Below are 21,707 nucleotides of genomic sequence, written 5' to 3' on the forward strand. Positions count from 1 at the left end.
TTCCATTTTTCCACTAAAGACATTATTCCCTCACTGTACAACTTTTCTGATTTCTCGGCGAAAAACTGCGTCAACTAATTTTCACAGGCTTCTCTTGAAGCCAACTTTACTCCATTAAGAGAGTTCTGCATTGACCATAACAAATGGTAGTCCGATGCTGCAAAGTCAGGGCTATATGGTGGATGCATCAAAATTTTCCAGCCAAGCTCTCCCAGTTTTTGCCGAGTCATGATGTGTGTGGTCTAGCGTTGTTCTGATGAAAGACGAAGTCCTTTCTGTTGATCAATTCTGGCTATTTTTTTTCAATTGCTTACTTCAATCTCATCAGTTGATGATAGTAAAATGTAAAATCAATCGTTCAACCTGGCAGAAGCAGCTCATAGTGGCTGATTCCTTTCCAATCCCACCAAACACTGAGTATAACCTTGCGAGGCGTCAATCCTGGCTTTGTGACCATTTTTTGAGCTTCACCACGCTTAGACCATGAACTTTTTCGCACATTATTGTCGTATTTGATGCATTTTTCGCCTGTTACCATTCGCTTTAGAAATGGTTCGATTTCAATTCGTTTCAGCGAAGAATTGCAGATGTTATTCGACCAAAGTTCCTTAGCGATGTCATGGCTTATAATTTTATAATTTTAAACTGCAAATAAGTCTGATTATTATTTGTTTGTTAAGATCCTTTGGCGTTATCCGGATAGAACACAATTCTTCTCCTATTGTGCTAACCTGGCCGCTTCTGGGTATTTGTTTCCTACAGACTGTCCAATTGTTGATAAGACAGGTCAAAATTAGGAGTGTGGCCATGGGGAAGCATACTAGAAGATTCCTCACAAATGTCACCAAACCCATATTAAAACTTTCCTGGTCGTCAATCTTGCCATAGCCACAGTGATCATAATAAGTAGTCGATCATAAGTGATCTACTTTCCATCAACAGCGACTACTTGTATTAGAACTATATCGATTTAGTTGCAGGATTTTATGCATTAACTCATGTGGTTGCCATACTTAGAGCTTCCTTTTTATTCCTCCATGTGGTATAGTGATTATTTTAGTAATTTGTTATGATGAATAGCTCAATATCTAGCCAGTAATACGAAATACCAAGTGCCGCCAGTCTTTCTCCACCTGGTATTTCCTACGGAGTGGAGGTATTCCCCTTCCTCTACTTATTCAACCAAAGTTCCTTAGCCATGTCATGGCTGCTTATGTGACGGTTCTGGTAAATCTTTTCCATAATTTCATCGACTTTTCAACGATAGATCGACCAGAGTGAGAGTTCATCTTTCATATCGAAATTTCCAGAACGAAAGCGAACAATGGTTGTTGTGCTACACGAACTGAGACAGCATGGTCTCCGTAAACTTCATTGGTGGCTTGCGTGCCATTCTTCCCTTTTTTATATAATTGTTTCAAAACATAGCAAATTTCTTTATTATTTTCACTCATTTTTGATCAGCTGTATTTTTTTTTAACTTCCTCGAATTTAATTTTTTTTGGTTGAATTAAGCTTAAAATCTCACCTTCTCCAACGACATCTATTAACAAAATACGAAAAGACTACTCAATCTTTTACATATACACTACTGCGTGCGTTTAGGCTTACAACAATCAATTTATTAAGCGCTTGATTGTAGGCAATATTATTCTTATAAAACCCGATCAAATTTAATCTAAACTAACAAGAATTTACTTTTTACGTGTTTTAATACAAATCTTTATAATTACCTTCAAATGGGCTTCTTTTGATCGAATAGCTATACCTGACAGCTATAAGCCTCGGCTGAGATGACCTTCAGTGTCCCCGGCGAATTTCGGTTTTGCCTCATTTTTGACGTACTCTTGCTAAATTGTTGGAGACTCTCGAATTCGAATTAATAAACCCACGTCTTATCACCAGTAATGATGCGTTTAATGAATGTAGAGTCTTCAACTATGTTGTCAAACATCTTTACTTCTTCTCTACCTCGTCTATATTGATATGCTACATAGCCAAAATATTAACCAAAATGTGTTGAATCGATCCTTAAGAGATGTTAAGATTCTCGTTATGTTTTACAACTTTTTAATTGAAATAATTCTCACTTAATATGATAATTACCTTCAAAAAAATGTTATACATGAAAAATATCATAAACCTTGTCAAAAATCGTTCAAAAATGGTTTTCTTTTTGTTAACAACGTTTGTACTCGTAATAAACGATTCTTACCCTTTTTATAATCTACTTAGTTATTTCTTATCTGTATTTCCGTCCATTAGGTGTGCGTCTTGGTTAAAATTATGAGAATCTTAAGTAAAGCACCCAGTTGTAGGCAATATTTTCTTCAAAATGCCGATTTAAACCAAATATTGCCTACGTTTAGGCTGAAGCTCGACAAAAGTAAATCAAAATCAGAAAAGAAGAAAGCATAATTACGTTTTATAGATTAAAAATATTATAAATCTGGTCAACAATTGTTCAAAAACTGTATTTTTTATTGATAACTTCGTTTGTATGCAAAATTACTAATTCCTACCCTTTCTCATTATTTACTTAGTTATCTCTTATCAGTATTTCAGCACATTATGTGTGCGTCCTGGCTAAAACTATGAGAATATTAGGAAATCGCCTAGTTGTAGGCAATATTTTGCTTTTAAATGTCGATTTGAACCAAATATTGCATATATTTAAGCTAAAGATCGACAAAGGCAATTCAAAGGCACAAAAGAAGGTAGTATATTTACATTTTGTCATATATTTTATATATATATTTGATAAAAGTAGTTACAAACATTAAGGAATAAATATATAAAATAAAGCGCCTAGTTGTAGGCAACATTTTGCTATTTGCTTCAAAAGTAAATGGAAATATTGTCTAAATTTAGAAAAATACTGATGGAAAGTAAGACAAATACAGCACAAAAAAGCATAGTCATGCTTTCGCTGCCTGTCTTCTAGTTTGTTAAAACAAAACAGTATGTGACACATAGGCCGTATATGTATTGTAGCTTAATTTATATTAAATCTTTTGTTTAAAAAGCATCTAGACCTTTACCTACTATTTCAAAGTTTAAAAAATGTTTCTGAATTTTTATTAATCTCGCTTGAGCAAAACTTTAACATTATCCTCTTTGTGTTGTTTTACTTTCACTTCACAATAAGCAATCGAGCAACCCTAATATCTATACTCCTTTGCAGATATGATGTATAGTATTCGTGTGTCTCTCAAAGCATATTTATTTATATACCATATAGCATATATCTACATGATGTTCGCGATTTTATTGTTGCTCCTGTTTGCACGCAAATTGCGTTAGCATACACCGAGCCATAAATCAACTGCTGGTGCATGGCCCTTCTGCGTAGTCAAATAGTTACTCGTCTAAATAGTGAGCTTATATCAGCATGATTTATACTACTCCAACATAATACATACATACATACAAAACGTTGCGCTAGTTTAGTTAGCTTGTGATAAGCATTAAGGTTTACGTCGGGCTACAGAAAATTCTTAATTCTTCTTTTCAAGGTTTTTTTGTTTTTAAATGTGATTTGATTGATGTGATCTCGAACTTTAAAAAAGTAGTTATTTTAAGTTTTAGCTTGGATTATAATTGTCGAAAATCTTAATTGCACAAAATCAACAGCTTATATAAACAGTATCACTTAAAGTCAAAAAAACTCAAAAATAGAAGATAATGAATTCGTAAAGTAATTATTTGGTAGGATGCCCAAAATGTATGCTTCAGCAATCGTACGTTTGACAATTAAATATTTTCAATGAAAAACTGAAACTTAACAGGTCAATTGAAAAGTTACTAGATGGCGCTAATAGAATGAATTAGTAGGCCGGGGACTTTTCAATTGAGCTGTAATCTATAAAGAGCTCCTGAAGGTATGCTTCACAAATATTTCTTTTTAATTATTGAGCACTTTTCAGTTTTAAATTTTTTACCTTATTGACATATTTAGCAGTCTTTCACAGAAACTTGAGCAGAAAGTATCAAACGATTGTAGAATTGTAATCTAGACCGCAAGGAATTGTAAGAAAAAATGTCAAAAAATGTACATTGCTCCTAAATGTATGCTATTGCATGAGAATGAAATTGATACATGGCTCACACAGCTATAAAGTTCTATATTATTCGAAAAGTAAAATTTAATATAGTAGATAACCAAAGCATGGAAAAATTAAACACAAATTATAGTGCTCCTAAATGTATGCTTCACAAACTTGAATTCTGAAAATTAAGTGGCTTCTTGTGAACTAGAAATTTTGCCAACTGCACTGCAGCCGAACAACTTTTTTCTACAGAAATTTGATAGAAATATTTTATATTGCTCCTAAATGTAGGCTGTGGTGCGAGAGCACAAATGGTGCAAATTGTAAACTTTTAAAATTCTCCATTTAATTATAATATATAAAATCGAGTATAAAGCAATCAATATATTTATTCCAAAAATCCAATCTTAAGAAGTGAAAGTGCATTTCTATGAAGAAACAAAGACCTTTCTCTATATGCATGTGTGTCTCTATCTACTTAATGACCCTGACCAACCGTCAATTTAATCAAAAGCGAAAAAAAAATCAATGGCAAATTAAGCAAAATCAATGAATGTAATGCAAAAGTCATGGCAGGCTCGAACTCGATCAAATTAACACCTTCACTGAAGCGCTACAACAAAAACAACAACAACAACTCAAATGCAGTTATAATAACTGCTGCCCTACATTAATTTGAAAAATCATTATAGACGGCTAAAAGCCCCACCACACAGGCATAAAACACACATTTACACATAAACACACATACATGCATATATTTCTTCATACATACATACATGTGCATACATATGTGATACGAAAGACAATAGATACCAACTTGAAAGTAATGGGGAAAAAATAGAAAATAGAAAAATAAAAGCGACGAAACGTGCAAACGAAAAGTGCTAATAAAAACGGGATGCTAACGGTAAAAGCAGCCGACATAGAGCGAGCCACATCAAAAATGCAAGAGTGTGTGTGCGCTTAGTGTTCCTTTGCTTGCCAGCAGGCAGCTTTACTTTCACAACAGAAATTTTGCAAGCAACAACAAAATCAACAATAACAAAAAATTACAAAAAACAAGAAAAAACAACAACAACAAAGGCAAAAAATGACAAGTGACAGTGTTAATAGCGAACAACTTTCACCAGAGAAATGTGCAAAAAGCTGTGGGAAAAGTGTTTTCCACATGTGTGTGTGTGTGTGTGAGTGCGCGAAACTAACGGCAGCGACGTTAAAATAACAAACTAGCACAACAACAATGCCACAACGCCCGCTTACAGGGCGCACAGCAAAAAAATAAATGAAATAAAACATACACACGCACACACATACAGGCTTACGCATGGCATGCATACAGGTGCATATAAACACATGCGCGCAAAACGAAAGAAAAAAATAATAACAGCAACAACAACAAAGGAAAATATTTATGGAGCAGCTACGGGAATGCTGAGGCTGTGTTGTGGCTGCGCCGCAGCTTGACGTGCAAGTCATGGCATCCATTACAATCGAGCAGCAACAGCAACAACAACGGCAGCGAATTGAGTGCACTCGCCACAACAAAAATGTAAACACACAGCGCTGCGCTGCGCTGGTGTGCGTGTGCCAAGTGTATTTAGCGAGTGAGAGTTGCTTAAACAAAATTCTCCTTATTTACTTTTTGTTGTTGTTTTTTGCATTTGTTTTTGTAATTTCTTAGTTTTCGGAGCGTGTTGCAAAAGCATTCGATTTTTCGCATAAGCGCGGCGAATTCGCCGAACAGCAGCTGGACCAAGCACCAGCCAGAGTTGGAGCTGCGGTCAAACAATTTCAAAACTTCGAAGGCTTCGGTTGTGTAGCGGTGTTGTTATGCTACTAGGCGAAAGCTGAGCTGTCAAATATAGAGAGCAAGGCATATACACAGTTATATAGTAAATAAATATACATACATACATACAAATTTCTAGGTTAATTAAAGTGAAAAGTGTGGAAAAGTCAAATTTTAAAGCAGAAAATTTTAACAAAAGTGAAGTTTAATCAAATTTAAAGAAAAAGTGGCAACGCAACAACTCGCCTGGATGCTGCAAGGTGTGTAGTGTGTGTGTGTGTTCGTTTGGCAGTCAATATTAGCGGAGGCTGTAATTTATTAAATAAAAAGTAAACAACAACAAAGCAGTGTACCAGATTTTGCAAAATAAACTTTTTAACAAGAAATTTGCTTTCATTTCTGTGCGCGTGTGTGTGTTTGTTAGCGATTTTCGCTTTTAATTAAAAAGGCAAATTAAGGTGTGGTGATTTATGCAACTTCTACGCCGATGCTCTCATGCCACAGCACCACGCACAGGACGCAAAGAGCTGGTGCACGCAATCAGTGAGGGAGACGTGCAGTGCTGCGGGTAAATACGAAATTAGTTTAATGAAAAATCTATTTTTGCAAGAAAAGTGAAAATATATATGAAAAACGCTTGTGCAATTTGTGTTAAAAGGAAAAAATTGGCAATTTTCGAAGTAGCTCCTATAACTGCAGGGGAGCGCGGAATTGCGCTCTTGCAGCGCGCTGAAGTTTCGTTCAGTTTTGACATTTCCTTGGCAAGTGGTTTGGAGCAAGCGCTGACAAACGTGGTGGCACAAACAATAATAATGAAAAATAATAATAATAAAGACTAAAATTAAAATGAAAACAAAGACATAAATAAACAGCTATAGAAATTATAAAAAATATTATTAAAATATTATAAAAATATATAGCAAAATCAAAACAAAAACAAAGACAAAAATTATTAAAATATTTAGAAAAATATATACATATACACCTAATCATTGACCTAAAAAAAATAAATAAAATATAAAATAATACTAAATCAATATTATTGAAATAAAAAATATAGTATAAATAAAACAAAATTAAGACAAAATAAATATAAATATAATAATAAAAATAAAAATACATTATTAAGCACAAAAACAGTTAAGCAAAAATAAAAATGCTACAAATTTTGCGAAAACAGTCGAAACAACAAGTAGTAGATTTAAAAAATTAAAAAAAAAATATTAAAAAATATTAAATTTTATTACAGGAAAAATTTCTTAAACAAAATCAGTCCAAAGTATGACTAAAAAGATGAAAAAATAAGAATGAGATATAAAAAAAATTTAATAAAATAAGAACAAGGTAAAAACTAAATAATGTATAATTGTATTTGAAACAATTCAAAAATTATTAAATTAATAAAAATATTTAAGTAAATAAAATTAAAAAAAATACAAGAATTTTGCAAAAGTCAAAAACAACAAAAAAAGTGGGAAAAGAAATTTATTAAATACGAAATAATTAAAACTAAAAACTTATTTAAAGAAAAAAATTTAAAAACAAAAATAGTTACATACATAAATGGCAAACAATTAAAATATTGACGATTTAACAGCAAGGGTGAAGAATAATAAGTAGATCGTACAAAAAAAAAATAAAGGAAAATTAAAATTCAGTAAAAAATAAAAACAAAAAAATAAATAAAAATAAAATTTGAATAAAAAATTTTCTCTTCAATATAATAATTTCAAAGCATCAGTGAAAATAATAAATGATATGTAAATAAAAATAATTTTTTTTATTAAAAATTCTAATTCTTCTTAAATATATATATTTTTTAAATAAAATCATTTCAAAACATCATTGAACAAAAATAACAATAATGTAAATAATAAATAACAATAAATAAATAAAAAAAATACTAAATTTTATTAAACAAAAAACTGAAGAAAATAAAATAAAACCAAAAATAATATTAAACTAAAAAAATAATAATAACTAAATAATAACTTAACATAAAAACTAAAAAAACAGTAAACGTTATTAAAAAATACATAAATTTTATAAAAAAAAATTATAAAAAGCTATTATTATTATTTTGAAAATTAACAAAGGAAAATATGGTATATAATAAAAGAAAATAATAAAAATAAAACTGAATATAAAATACCACAAAAAAATAATAATAAAAAAACAAACAAATTTTTAATAATTCGATTTTTTTTAAACAAAATTAAATAACGAATTAAAAATAAAATTGAAAAATTCCTTAGCAAAACAAGAAATATAAAAATATTTTTTTTAAATAACTCTGGATCATCATCATTACTGCAAAAAATAAAAAATTAAAAATTTTAATCAACAAAATAATAAAAAATATAAAACATAAAATATAAAGACATAAAAGTTCCACAAAAAAACAATAATTAAGAAAATTTTTAATAAATACTTTTTTTCAAACAAATTCATTTCACAGCATCAGCAAAGAAATAAAAAAATTAAAAAAAAATAAAACTAAATATTAAAAAAGAAAAGAGAACAAAACTTAAAAAATTAAAAAAAAAAAATTAATTTAAAAAATAAAACAATTTTAAAAACAAAAACATTCCAAAACATCATTGGATAAAACGCGAAAACAAAATATACTCTTAAATCCAACACACAACACTTCGCTACATGCACTGCGTCACATTGTTGTATCGATCCGCACCATTGTAATCATCATTATTATCACCAGCAGCAAAATACAACACACCAACCTCCGACTGCGCCAACAGCAGTAAATCCTCCCCAACTGTGCGCCGACATTAACAGCGCACAGCTGACGTCGTCGTCGTTGTCGTTGTCGTCGTCAGCAGCAGCAACAGTGCAGCAGCGAAAGTATCACAACATCGGTGTAAAATTTAACAGTTATCCATGCATAAGCATGTGTGCGCGCTACAGGGATGCTGACTGTCAGACGATGAGCTGCTGAGCGCGTCCGTGTATTTGTGTCTGAGTGTGTGTGTGTGCAAGTAAAAGTGGTGGCCGCATCCGCCGAATCTGCTTTAACGTTCGTTGAAACGCTCAACGTGCGCATTTGTCGTATAGCCGTCGTGCTTACTAGCGGGAGTAGAGAGCTGCTGCTAGCTACGTGGAATTATACAGCAGATAAAAGACACAAGAAAAAAAAACACATATTATTGCATACTTCTCAGCGCTATTGTGCAGAAAGTGAGTAGTTGTATAATAAAAGTGCATACAATAATAGAAAAGTGTGTTGGAAGCGCGTAAAAGTTGTTAATTTTAACAAAAACAAGTGAGAATTGTGAGAAAATTGCTTTTGTTGCCTTTTAAAAGAAGTTCGTTGTAAAAGAAAATTGTGTGAGCTGTGTATTTTTGTAGGGCTGGGCGCAAATTTGCTGCAAAATACTGTGTTACGCCTAAAAGTAGACTAAGGATGTTGAAGAAAGTGCTAATTTCGTGAAATGTCTACGTGTGCGCCTTAAAGTATGCTGCAGTTACTAAAAAAGCACATAAATTTTGACTAATGTTCAACAAAAAGTGTCTACTTTATGAAAAGCGCCCCAAAGTATACTACAAATATTAATTAAAGGCCAAAAAGTAGGCTAACCTAAATCGTAAACTGTTTACTTCGTGTATTCTTCAAAATTTTTGCTCGCACAATAATTTTCGAAACATTTTCCACGCTTTGGCCAGCTGTATACGCCTGTTGGTATGCTAAAAATACAACTCTAAAGCACACTTACCTCTTTTAAACGCAAAATATTTGCATACTTCGTGGCGCAGCTAATATTTTCGAATTTTACGCAGTGAAAATTGCATATAATATGTGAAAATAAATCGAAAGACGTGCAGAAGTGTAAAAAATAGCTGCGTATATATATTATTCAAAGGCAGTCGTTAAAGTTTTCGCATTCGTCGTATTTTCGTGTAACGGCATACAACAGTGTTGCGTATTGGTCTGGTTGTGTGTGCTTGACTTTTCTCGTTACAGAAGTCTTTCGGTGCAAGCGACAAAAAGAAAGCATTATTTTAGTTAGAAAGTGATAATCGAAGAGTGGAAACGCGTGCGAGACAAGCAGCAAATAAAAGAGTTGGTGAAAAGTGAAATTTCAGGCAAGAATTTGACAAGTGTGTTGTCTAAAAGTTACAAACAAAATCTGAAAGAAGCACGAAAAGAAGATATACCGAGTATTTGTAAAGTGGAGCATTGAGAAAAAAATTTTGTGAGCAAAAAAGTAATGTTTGAGAGTAAATAAATAAGTTTTGAGAGCAAAAAAAAAATTTTTGGAAACAAAAAAATAAGTTTTGAGAGCAAAAAATTAGTTTTCGAAGCGTAAAAAATTTAAAAAATTTAATTTTTTAGTTCAAAAAAGTTTTGAAATTGTAGATGTTTTGAGAAAACAAAAAAATTCGAACCGAAACTCCCTCAAAAAATCATAAACAAATCGAAAATCGTAAGAACCAAATTACAAAACATTGAAAACACCCAAAAATCTTCAGCTGTCGCAGTCGCGCTGGAAAATAGCGCAGCAGCAGCGAAAGCAACAACAAATTTAACAATCAAAGAAACTTAACGAAAACCCTAAAGAGCAACAATACGACAAGCAGCAACACTAACACACACACAACGAGGCAAAAGAGCGCGCCACATTAAAGAGCGCACGTGGAGCAGCGAAAGAGAAAGTTGCTGGAGCAGCGTCAGCGTTTTCCAACTAAAACGAAAATTAAAATGAAAATTTAACGAAGAAGCAGCATCAATGTGGAACACTTAAAGTGAATGAATAATTTCACACATACACACGCACGCCACAGATATAACTGTAAGCGAAAATGGTATCAAAATAAACAAAATCTGACAGCTGAGTAGGACAAAGTGACAAAGCGAGCTGCACCTGCGACACACGCACACACACACAGCTGAAAAAGAATTACAAAAAACGGCAAGATTCTTGCATTTCGCAGCACAAACGGCCAAGTGACACACGTTCGCAGCAATTTTGAATTGTTTTTGACGTGTGAAGAGTGCAAAAGGAGTGGCATAAACCCAAATAATATAATAGTAAACAAAGCCTACGCAGCATTTCTTTGAGTGGTTTAACAAATTCTATTTTGAAAGCTTAACATATCGTTTCTCAAGCAGTTCGGCGTCTCCAATTGCGTATATAAATCTTCAAAACTAACCAAATTCCAAAAAAAAAATTAAAAAATTCGTGAACAACTTCCAAAGACTATATTTGACAAAATCTACAAGGCTCGCACCTTAGTGTAATCTTCAGTGCGTAAGCAAAGCTAATATAACAACAAGATGGGCGCTAAAGAAAGTGTCGAAGCAGCCGCGAAAATGAATGCGGACGGTTGGGGTCACGTAGAGGTAAATCAAGTTATAGGAGCATATAAGCAATAATGAAATGTGTTAAGAATTTTGCGTATATAATTGAGCGAATTTCAAGAAAAATTGTTTTAAATATTAAAATGGCATTTTTGGAATATTTAATTTGATAGATTTTACTGTACTGTAGCATGCTTTTAGGCTGATCCATTTTTCTTTTACTCAAAATGCGTTATGAGAATGCTACAATTAAAAACCGGAAGTCATATAATGTGGTGAAATATGATTATAAATTGAAAATACAGTCACACCTCTACAAACCAAATTCACTGAAAACCTTGTGCTTTCTCTTCGGTGTGAAAAACTTCAAGGGTATTTTCATACACATACATTTTAGCAATACTAAGTGAAATTAAAAAAAAATAAATATCTTTTCAGTTTTCCGAGATCTTTGACGGCGCTAAGAAAGAAGTTCCTCCACTGCTGCAGTGATTCCGGACTTCTAACTCCAAAATTCCAACATTTTTTCCAATCCTCGAAACAGTTGTTAAACTCAATTTCAATTTAATGTCTTCAGTTGACTCAAAACGGTTTCTCGAAGCGGTCGTTTGAGTTTGCTGAAAAGGCAGAAGTCATACGGAGTTTAGTCAGGCGAAGGACGGTAGTTTTCGACTCATTATTCCGGCCTCTTTTTACGAATAGCTTCGCGCAAGCGACCTATAACATTGAAATGGCATTCCTTGTTGATAGTTTGGCCGGTCTGAAGCACTCGGAGTGCACCACACATCGATAATCGAGAAAACTGTCAACATAGCCTTAAATTTTGACCTGCTTTGGCATGGCATTTCGAAAGCATAGATCTAAGACTCGTTGCCAGTAATAATACGTTTCATGACATCCTGATAGTTGGAAAACATTGCTTTCACTTTTCTTAGGCCCAAATGATCTTTCAAACTAGTTTTCACTGATCCTTCCGATATTGCAACGATGCCAGTAAGATCTCTGACTGTTAATCGTCCGTTCTCAAACACCAATTCTTTTTTTTTATTGATGTATGGATCATCAGTTAATGTTAATTATCGTCCTGGACGTGGTTCGTCGTTAACGGGTTCTTGGATGTTTTTCAATTATTTTTATCAATAAAACACACTTGTTCGCGACCAACAATTATCACCCAAGCCTTTTTCCAACTTTCTCAACGTTTTGGCACTATAAATTTAATTCCACACACAAAGTTTAATGGATCTCCTTTATTCATCAAGAGCATAGTTTTTATTGCAATTTTCGAGCTGTTGGATATTAGACAAATCCGGTCGCCAACTCTGATCACAAAGTGTAGTTCAAAGGATTCAGATCTGCACTTCCAGATGACTAATCATCTGCAGTAACAAAACCAGGAATAGTGATTTTAAGCTATTGCTGGACGGGTTATGTGCTGCAGCAGATTTTTGCTGGAAGGTACAATGTTCTCGGAAGCAGACAGTATTGCTTAACTGGTGGTACCACGCCTTCTAAAACATACTGCTGGTACACTTTTCCTCCAGTTTCAACGCGTCTTCACAGAAGTGAGGCGGTATAACGCCTTTAGCGGAGACTCTCCACCAAACCATTACATCAGCTGGCTGGTGATCACGTTGAACCCTTGGAATACAATTTCTTACAATTCCGGAAGTTGTTGTGTAGATTTTGTCGTGCTGTTTAAAAAACTTATTCGACAAAGAAAATTATTAATCTGTTAAGGATACTTTCACGGCCGTTCAACGCATGCCACTGAAGAGCCGCTTATATCTGTTGAACCTAATTTGCTTTATGCGCGTTGTCAGAAGATGACCAATTTACCGACGGTATGCTTTCTTTTTTCGATCATGTCGGATAAGTCCTTACATTGATCTGGTTGATTTGTTCATTTCCCTTCGCATAATTTTATCTTTTCTTAGGGAATTTCTGTGAATTCATTCGCGAACTGAATTGGTTCAAATCACACGGACAAGACTAAGTTTATTATATTTATGTAAAGGTTCCCTACTTTTTTAAAGAAAAATCAGAGAAATTTCAAATTTAATAGGGAATGTTTATTGTCATTCGAAAGAACATTCATTGGCATTTATTTTTTCAAGACTATTGCTTTCAAATATTGTCGCAGCTACTTCTCAGATGGTCCATCGTTGAGTCCAATTTACGATGATTCATTCGAGTATTTCGACTGGTAACTGGCGAATGATACACGTGATATTTTGCTCCAAGGCGGGATTGTCCGAATAAACTTTAGACTTTGCATATTCTCACAGGAAAAAGTCTAACGGTGTGATATTATATGATCTTAATGGCCAAACGACCGGCCCAAAACGTGAAACTATCTGCTCACCGAAGTGTTCTTTCAATGATTCCATTGATCGATGCGATGTGTGAGAAGTGGCGGAGTCTTGTTGAAACCAAATGTCGCCGAGATCACGAGCTTCAATTTCAGGCATGAAATAGTTGGTTATCAGTTCGGTCGATAGTTGACCTCAACGGTTACGATCTCACCGGCATCATTTTAAAGAAATATGAACCGATGATTCCACCGAGCCACAATCCACACCAAACCGTTGATTTTTTCTAGATGAAAGCCGGCAGCTTTTGAATCTCTTTAGGTTGCTCTTCGTCCTATTGAGAAAAGTACATCTGCTTGGACCACCCTTGATATCTCCCTTTCTTTCACAAAAAAGCACATTGTTGGCCACATTGGCAAATGCTATGCCATCTACTATAGTCCCATTACTTTAAGAAAGAACTGATTTCGCTGACTTTTCTACAATTCCATTAAATTTTTCAGTGGTTTACTGCTTTACGAGATCTTACTCAGAGAAAAAACTCTTTTCACATTCATCAATAGTAATTGCATGTTGTACTACCATAAAACTGTTGCTCAACGCATTGGACATAATGAAATGTATGGCAGTTAGTTTGCCGAAGACAACATATTTTATGCATGTAAATGCAACTTCCCAAATGGATGTGTCAAAAAGGACGACACATTGCACAAAAACTAATCTGCAACGACAGCATACGAGACTGCGACTGCACAAGTTGCGAACTAGCAAAGAAACACGACACAACAGCAGCGCTACATAGCACCGCATAACGGTAATTCAAACAAGCAATTGCAAATGTAACTTTCAGAGCTTTATAGGAAGGATGTCAGCTGAAATTGTAGCAAAGCAACTCGAAAGCAGGTGTAGGGCGGAGCCAAAAGAGCAAAGACAACAAAGATGCATTGCCGGCGACACGACACCTGAATCTGTGAGTGTCACAGCTAATAACACTCGGATATTTGGCGAAATGCAATGCTGATTGTGTCGAAAGAATTGCAAAGGATAAAACATTACTTACGGTTTGTTAAAGTCGACAAAAAATATATGTGTGACTGCGATGATGAGATACAAAAGGAATATTAAAGCAGTTATCGCATGAAAAGAGAGAAGATTATTGCAGGCACAAGCAGATTATTGGCAATCAAATTAAGTGAAGTGAAATGCTAGTCTTCGAAATTTTTAGATCAAATTTCGTATTTAATGAAGTGACAGCAATTTATACAATAATTGACTTTATTTGGAAATAACTGGCAATATACTGTAGTCATCTTTGGAAACTATTTTAGAGTATATTTGCTTCAGCTAAGCGGGTGATTTGATAGATATAGGGATATATATATAAATGATCAGAATGACGAGACGAGCCGAAATCGGGAGACTGTCTGTCTGTCCATCCATCCGTCCGTACATGCAAGCTGTAACTTGATTAAAAATTGAGATCTCTTAATGAAACTTGGTACGCGCGTTCCTTGAAAAAACAAAAGTACGAGTTCGTAGATAAGCTTTATCGTCCAACTGCCATGCCCTTAAAGCGCCATTAACCGAAAACTTATAAACGAATCACTAAATCAGGTTATAAAACTCCATTTTGGCACAGGGAATCGCAGTAGCAAAGGCATTGCAATTTCTTAACATGAAATCATATTGGATACGTTATATATTACGTTATTGTCTCCAGATTCCGGAAACTATAACTAAACGTGAAGAAATATAGCTTTGAAAGACTTCCACCATCTCTTTATAACTATTTAGTTTTCTGCAACTATTTGCTATTAACTTCATTAAAATCACCATTAAAGCAATGCAGGTCTTGTTCATTTATGAACTTATGAAACGGCAAGCGCACAGAGAGGCACGTGATTTTTGCTATGTTTTCTTAACGATAATCCTTTTTGGAAATCGAAATACGTTAAACATTTTAGTACGAACCTGGATCCAACTTTTTTGGTTTATAAAACATCAGGCAAAATGTAATGAAACAAGCATAAGAGACGGCGGGAAACTCTTGTGTCTAAGGCTAACGAGAGGCCAGGTTTCTACAGTTTTACGAGCTAGGCGTTTTATATAGTATGTTTCATATGATTCAGACACTCTATTTGTATCGAAGGTTTCATAGCTGTAAACTCAAAACATAAAAAAGAGATTTCTAAAGGACAGTCTAACTTTTTGCTCAATAAAAAATTATTTATATAAATACATATACCGAATCTGCAGTTTTTCCCTTGGTTATATACCTATAAATATTTCTATATTCGATTTACTTCTAGCTCTATACCAAAGTTTATTACAAAACTTTCTGTACAAGATGCTTTTTTGTTACTCAAACTATAACTATAAATATGAAAGAAGCTTTCAATTACAGCGACATAATGAAGACACGCCATTTTACAGTTTGCAATTAAATGGAGCGAAATCGTGTAAAAATGGCAAGCAAATGGTTGCGCCATAATTTCATTATATGCAGCGGGGTAAATCACATCGGTTGCAAGCACTAGTTGCGCTGAAAATTATTGCTATTTTTATACCCTGAACAGAGTATATTAAGCTTGCCACGAAATTAGTAAGAAAACGAAGGAGACGAACTAGGCACACAGTTTTTGAGATATCGAACTGAAATTTTGCGCATAACCTTTTCTCTTGGACAAGCTGCTCCCATGTCCAAATCACCGATATAGAATCACTGCAGCATATAGCTGACATACAAACTGAACGCCCTTGTATGGAAAACTTTTTCATTTGACGAGATATATGCACGAAATTTGGCGTAAATTATTTTCTATAACAATGGTGCAATATTTAAAGAAATTGTTGAAATCAGATTACTATAGCATATAGCTGCCATACAAACTGAACGTTGAAAATAAAGCTCCTGTATGGAACACTTTTTTATTTCTCGAGATATCTTCACGAGACTTGACATGGATTATTGTTCAAAGTAACGGTATGGTTTCCCAAGAAACTGTTTAGATCGGACCACTATTGCATGTAGCTGTCATATAAAGTTATCAATCAAAATAAAGGCATTGTAAAGAAAACTTTTTTAGTTGACGATATATCTTCATACAATTTCGCATGAATTATTATCCAAGGCAATGCCATAATACCCGAGAGAATTATTCAGATCGGATCACTATAGTATATAGTTGTCATACAAACTGTTTGATCAAAATTTAGTCTTTGCATGGGAATTTCTTTTTTGTTAAGGGTATTCCAGCTTCGATGCAGCCGAAGTTTACGATTTTTTTCTTGCTTTTTGTTACTTGTGATTCGAACAAGTCTTGTTGTTGTTTCGCGAATTGTGCAGGGGCAGCATTCCCTGAATAATGCGCTCCTTCCGAATGTAGCGCAATCATTTCGACACAAATATAGCAATAAAAGTTTTGTAGCTCCGCACAAACACACCTACAGACACACATGTACACATGTAGTAGTATTTTCCGAAAGTTGATATTTCTTTCGTACCTTTTGTGGCTTTGGCGGTTTGTTGCAGCACCCACTCCCGCTAACGCCGCGGCACGCGCGGAGCTAACAGCTAGCTAGGTTTTGGGCGGAAAAGAGTCGCATAAAAAGTGAAGTGCACAAAGGCAAAAGATTTAAAATGAACGAAACTGGGTCAAAGTACACCGAACCGCTACACGGTGTGCGCCACACAGACTCTCAATGCAGTCGTACTCTCTACACACATCTTTGTAGGTGTGTCTGTATGTGCATCTGATTTCATATTTCCATTCGCGTTGAGGTTATAAAAAATTGCATTTCATTTGTAAAACATTTTGTGGTTGAATTGAGATTTACTATGGCGCACAGATTGTGGAGTGAGATTTAAAATTAAACGTTGCAAATGCAGTTACTCATGCCTCAGCATGCTTGTGTTGCAGTTGTGTAAAATGCTTTTGAACTTTACTTCGTTTTCATATTTTTCATTTAATTAAACTGCACTCTTATATTTACCTGTCCCCAATAAATTGTATGCGCTTGATCCTTTCGTGGCCTTATTAGTATTACTGAGCGGAATGAACCCTATAAGCTAAAGCAAACTAAACGTACTGGATGTGTGAGAAGAGAGATAGAGAGTGGATAAGCTTAGCATCTGGTTTTACAGCATATTCAGTTTGAGTTTACTATATTTAATGAAGAAATTACCTACTTCAAGGAGGAATGAGGCAAAGTTTGGGAGGTTAGGTTTAGGTATGCTGGTAAAAAGTGAGTACTAAGATACAGACATTTGTTGTGAACGAGCCTTAATATTTTTTCTGTTTGGATGGCAGGACATCTGTCCAACATATTCAATAACCTTAAAGTCATTGAACAAGCAAGATCATATTTTTTCATTGTGTTTTAAAAGTCAACTTCTGTACCGGGAATGATTGCCGGAAAGCAATAATTTCTGGCTTCTATTTGAAGAAAAGTGCTGCAAAGTCGCATCGAATACTTGGTGATCATGCTCTATCAGAAGCAGTATGTAGGATAGTTTCAAAAAAGTTTGAAGACCCCGAATTGCAATCTATATATATTGTATGAAGATGACATTTTTTGTGAAAAGTAAAAAAATTCAGATCGTTTGCATGCTATGGGAAACATCTAACGGTGTGGAAAAGGGGTGCTACTTGAATTGAATGAAAGACAAATGGAAAACCGAAAAAACACCTTTGAAATTTTGCTTCAAAGGCACAGAAGAAAACCAGTTTTGTATCGAATTGTCACTGGCGATGAAAGATAAAATTATTTCAACAATCCTTTTCTTTATAGGCATAGACTCCGCTTACTTGGTTATAGCCGAGCTTACAGCAGCGAGCCAGTCATTCTTCCTTTTTGCTGTTTGGTGCCAATTGGTGATTCCAAGTGAAGCCAGGCCTTGTCATCTTCGGTGGCTTTTTCCTTTCACATCGGGTCCGGCATCTCCTGGTGTTACGCCATCACTGCCATTCAGTAGGGTGGAGAAGTGTTCCCTCCATAACTTAAGTATGCTCTAGGCATCGGTTACTAGATCACCTTTGGGGGCTCTACAAGAGTATGCTCGGCTTTCTGTTGTTATTGTAGCTTCTCGACATCTATCATATATTTTTCATACCACCAAAAAGAAGAGATTTCAGCAATCTTATAACCTAGTCACATTTTGAAAAAATCCAAAATTTCGAGCTACACCAAAATTGTTAAAGAACTGGATTATTTGAATTTTTCACATAAATTTTGAGCTCCAAAATGTCTGAATAAATGTATCTTACAAAAGTTGTAGATCGTTTCATTGCCTACAACATTGCCATGTAACTTTCTATAGGATCCGTAGTTTTGCAGGATTATCCAGCTAAACCGTTTTCAACCCTTACAAACTCAACAACGCCCCTCTCCTTTCTTTTCCCGACCTCAGATCCTTCATAAATTCTTTTCTCCTTAATGCTTGTTATTTTATCTTTCGTTTCCGTTCGGTTTCAATATACCACGATTGTTTTGTTTTCAAAAATTATTTACTACTACTGTTCTATTCTGCGAACACCCGTTATTCTTACTATCCACTACTGCAGCATGCCCTTCAAACTTCGTCAGAATCGATTGTGCTGTTTTAAAGTAGGTCTAAATGCTTATACCATCTCAATCTTTGTTTTATATTTTTTTTTGATTTACTACTTTCAGCTTGCTACAAACTAATTTTCTTAATTTCTTCACATACTTCTGCGCATGTGTGCATGTAGTGAATATTTAAACTTCATTTCGATGGCTTGCGCCAATAAACTTCACTTTTAGCATTTCTATTAAGTTGCTCAAGCACATATTTATGCATACTTAAGTACATAACGGTGCATACACACACGTGCGTGCATACGTGGTACATTCCTGCAGCTTTCTAGGATAACGAGACCTTCGCCCACGCACGAAAATTATCGCCAATAAAGCTAACAAATGGCGCTGAAGCCCAACAACCCTTTCACTAGCGTCAGTCATTCACACATACAGAGAGAGAGAGAGGGAGGGATCTAGCGTATATGTGCACGTACTTACACATTTATTGCATACTTTCACTTATCGCCGTTATTGCTGTTGTTGTGCTTGACGCGAAGCTGGATCAAAAATTGGCACTTAAGACAAATTGCTTGGCCTTTTTCCACTCGAGCTTTTAAACAGACGCGCAAACACACACACACACATATCTGCACTTTCGAGAAAGTTTATACTTATATTGGAGTGTGTGTGTGTGTTCTTGTGTGTTTGCATCGCATTGAGGCGTGATGTTGTTCATCATCGCCTGTAGCGCATTTTGTCAGCTTTCAGGTCTCAATTCACCAGCTCATTTGACAGCAGCCCTGAGCTCTGCAGCGCTCTTTATACACATACAAACGTACATACATATATATATACAAACATACACTTAGACTTACATTCACACATACACATTTGTGTGTGTGTTTGTGTCCACATTGCTTATCAACTTCCTTTCGCTTGATGTGTCACACGAAGAATGGCAATGGCAGCCGCGTAGGCAACGGCGGAGGCAGCGTTGGAGACAGGGCATAAAATGCGCACTCACTCTATGAAATTATATTTTATTCATGACACAATCCACTTCACTCCATTTCACAGCTGCCTCGCACACGACATCGCCGTGGCTTACCCGGTTTGCCGCAGCCATAGCCGTAGCCGTGGCCGTTGCATTGATGGCCGCGCCACGCTCCAGTCATCATATTCTCTTTGCGTTTGGAGCTTTTTGCACTTCAGCATTTAACTGCGCCGCAATTTACTAGTTCGCCAAATACATATACATATATATACATACATATATATATCTACACACACACACATCCTTCTAAAGTCGCCCATACTCACCAACCAGCGCTAGCCTTGTCGACTTTTCGCCAGCGGCGCAAGGTTATTCCCTTGTTCCGTTGCGCTGCTAGTTTGGCCGCCCTTACACGTTGGCATTAAGTTGGCAGCGCCCCGCTCCACACCGCGCCAAAACATTGAAGTGCCGCTTGCTCCGCTTCAAGTTGGCAGTTCGTGACATTAAACTGACATTTTACTACCGCACTTTGCTGCCATGCCATGCCACCGCTTTTATGGCAACACACCTAACTACACAAAGTGCTTATCACTGTGCGTACGTGTATGTGTGTGTGTCGTAGTTAGGCGTAAACTCTCGTCGCACACGTGCCTTGTCCGTTGCTTCGTTATGTGCCTTGGCCTCGTATCCTGCTGCAGTTGTGTAATTTTTCACTTTTCTTCCACTTGTTATTGTAATTGTTGCTATTGTTGTAGCATGCACATAAGTATCACGGCAGTTCGTCGCTTGGTTCGGTGCTCGTTGTCTTGTAATTAAAGATGGCTGCCAACACGGCTCCATCTTAAGTCATCTTGCGCCACTGTTGCTTCACCTTAAGATTTCATAGCGCATTTTTCAACAAATTCGTTGACAGCCGAAAGTCAGCGGTTGTCAAATTTATAACGGTGATTAAAATGCTAGAAGAAGTTTCAAACACTTTTTGTCGCCAATAATCTGACAGTTAGCCTTGACGGGTGGACGAAAATTTGATTATATTTATTGAGTAATGGGAATGAAATTTAAAACAAAGCATTCTGGTCATACTTTTGGGATGCAGAAAGCTATGCGATTAGCTGTAAAGTTTGTCAGAAATTGCTTTTTAACTATACTCCAGCTTATTTACTAGTTAACTGTAGCTGTCGTGGAGTTTACCACCTGCAGTCTTTATAGAGATATTTTCAGATTTTTTGATCCGGACATCATGTGTCAGCCATCATAGCCATGCCATCTAATGTAATATTTCATTTTCTTCTTCTTTTTCTTTATTGGAGTGGACATCGCTCTCGCTGTTATAGCAGAGTTTACAAAAGCGCCAGTCGTTCTTTCTTTTCACTGTATGGCGCCAATTGAAGATTCCAAGTGTAGCCCGTTCTTCTCCACCTGGTCTTTCTAACGGAGTAGAGGTCTTCCTCTGCTTTCCCCGCGAGTACTACGTCAAATACTCTCAGAAATATGAATTCGTTCCAAAAGCTGATCTGCGGTGATAGCCCTGTATGATCGACACTAGTTAAACGAGTCCCAGAACTCAGTAACGATTGCGACAACTTGTTTCTTGGTGGCAACTATATTACTGGTAATAAATGGAAATCTTTCCTTAATTTTGGGACACCCTGTATTAATTAACACTAAAAAATAACTTAAATTGCGCTATATAGTCCAAGCG

General features: G+C 35.4%; 1 protein-coding gene across 5 annotated transcripts in view; it reads left to right on the forward strand.

Moving 5' to 3' along the window:
- The window catches only part of LOC105234071 (protein still life, isoform SIF type 1), a 282,702-nt gene that overhangs the window by 43,144 nt on the left and 217,851 nt on the right, over positions 1-21,707 (forward strand). Inside the window, exons 1-2 of one of the 5 annotated variants that reach the window (XR_007422931.1) lie at positions 4,841-5,944; positions 10,970-11,200. The exons of 3 other annotated variants lie outside the window; for them this stretch is intronic. The gene's annotated coding sequence lies outside the window, so the exon portion shown is untranslated. Of the gene's footprint in view, positions 1-4,840; positions 5,945-8,443; positions 11,201-21,707 lie in introns of those variants that run through there. One more of the 5 variants, XR_007422932.1, reaches the window with a different exon arrangement.

Source organism: Bactrocera dorsalis, chromosome 5 (genome assembly GCF_023373825.1).
Source record: "Bactrocera dorsalis isolate Fly_Bdor chromosome 5, ASM2337382v1, whole genome shotgun sequence".
In the NCBI taxonomy this organism is placed as follows: domain Eukaryota; kingdom Metazoa; phylum Arthropoda; class Insecta; order Diptera; family Tephritidae; genus Bactrocera; species Bactrocera dorsalis.